This window comes from Oryx dammah, unplaced genomic scaffold (assembly GCF_014754425.2).
Source record: "Oryx dammah isolate SB20612 unplaced genomic scaffold, SCBI_Odam_1.1 HiC_scaffold_16, whole genome shotgun sequence".
Lineage (NCBI taxonomy): Eukaryota > Metazoa > Chordata > Mammalia > Artiodactyla > Bovidae > Oryx > Oryx dammah.
In genome coordinates, this window is record NW_024070200.1 from 19032850 (window position 1) to 19035032 (window position 2183).

The window sequence follows — 2183 nt, forward strand, 5'->3', positions numbered from 1 at the left end:
AACATGTATAAAGTAGATAGTGGGATATCAACCTGAAAAAAATTCAAAGGTATTTTTCATTCAATAAAGTTTGTAGGAGTTCTGTGATTTTCAGCATATTGAGATATTCCCATCAAAGTGAAAACTAAGCTGTCAAGCCTCATAGCACTTATTCTGAAAAAAAAATTGATAATCATTTTAGGCATTTGAGGATTTTGGAAGTTAAGTATGCCATAGTTGTGTAAGCTATATCAACTCATTTTGAAAGTAAAAGTGAAAGTCACTTAGTCGTGTCTGACTCTTTGCAACCCCACGGGCTATACAGTCCATGGAATTATCCAGGCCAGAATACTGGAGTGGGTAGCCTTTCCCTTCTCCAGGGGATCTTCCCAACCCAGGGATCAAAGCCAGGTCTCCCGCATCATCGGTGAATTCTTTACCAGCTGAGCCACAAGGGAAGCCCAAGAACTGGAGTGAGTAGCCTATCCCTTCTCCAGGGGATGTTCCCGACTCAGGAATCAAACGGGGATCTCCTGAATTGCATCTTTACCCTGAGCCATCAGAGAAGCCCAGCTATCAACTCATCATAGATTCACCTTTTAGACTTACAGTTCCTTCAAGAACATAGCAAGAGAAGCTCTCCAGCAAATCCAAACTGTAGTAACAGCTGCCCTAAGGCTTGAAACTTGAACTAATGATCTAACAGAATCATTGATACTTGAAGAACCAGTGTTGCAAGAAACTTCTGAAAAGATCAATGGGAAATTCATAGCCCAGAGTTCTGGCATATCTCCCTTCTTCTGCAGGTGTTTATTCTCCTTTTGACAAATAACTATGGCTTGTTAATGGACTTGGGTAGACAGCGAATGCCTAACCAGGAACATCCAGTCATCATGAGATCTAAGCTTCCCATTATGAACTTATCACTGTCTGATCTAACTCTTCACAAGGAGCGCTGGAGTGGAGCAGGGGCGGGGCATGTGCAGCATCTGAGTATCATCAAATGAAAATGATTTATAAGAAAATGAGCTCAGGTAGACTCAGATTTTAATGTAGGTTGAATGAGAAGGTGACTTGGACTCTTTCGATACTTATTCCTATTGCTTTCCCTCTTGTCCTTAAATCCATGCTATGGTATCCTCAGAAGTTCATTATGACCAAATGACTGAGAAGGAAGAAATCTAACTGTGAATTACAGTTTACTCTACATTATACAATGGCATAATCTGAATTAGCGGGAAAGTTCAAGCATCCAAGCCTACTCAGGAATAAGTCTGAAAACACTGGCAATAGTTTGGCTGAATGGTCAAGGACTCAAAAGAAAGAGGATTGAGAAGTCAGTGACAAAAAGGACTATAGAAGATATAAATGGGTGGACATTTCAGAATGGGCACATTGTGTATGCCCAAGAAAGGGCTGTCTACTGCAGAGGTGTTCTTAACCATCAGATGGCATTCTGATTGCTACTCTCATTGCTTAAATGATGTTTCCTTTGGCTGCTTAAATGTAGTTACCCTGTCTTTGTAATTCTGGGATTGTGTCATATCAGATATTAGAGAACTCACTTTCCATGTCAATATTCCTAATGTCAACCCGAGTCACTGTTAAAGATTAAAGACAGTCACTATTGAGCTTCTCAGTATGTTAATACTCTTATCATTGGTACGTTTCTTTTTCTTTTTCCTTAAAGAAGTTGTCTCCTAGGCTCTCTGGTGATGATATTCATGGGATGGATTCTCAGGTAATACACAAGCAGTCCCTAAATTCCTAGAAACTTTTCTCAAATTTTCCCAAGGGAATACTAGTTTTGATATGATTTTCACTGTAGGCATATGGTTATCAAAATATGGGGCCAGAACCAGCAGCATCAATATCATCTGGGATCCTATTGGAAATGTACATTTCCATGCGTATCAAATCTGAACCCCTGGGTGGAGGCCCCAGTCATCTGTGTTTTACTAAGACCTCCAAGTGATTCTTACACTAAAATTTAACAATTACTCCTGAAGACCATCATCAAATTCAAGTTTTACAGAGCTTTCTCAGAATGAGGCCAGTTTCAGGCACCAAGTGTGTTTTACAAAGCATAAAATGTCAAGATATAGTGTATTGCTTTCTCTTAAAATTGCATGTGTTTGTTAAATAATGTGTTCATTAAATTAAGTAAACATGTATGTGGGAAGATATAAAGTAACTGTGTACCC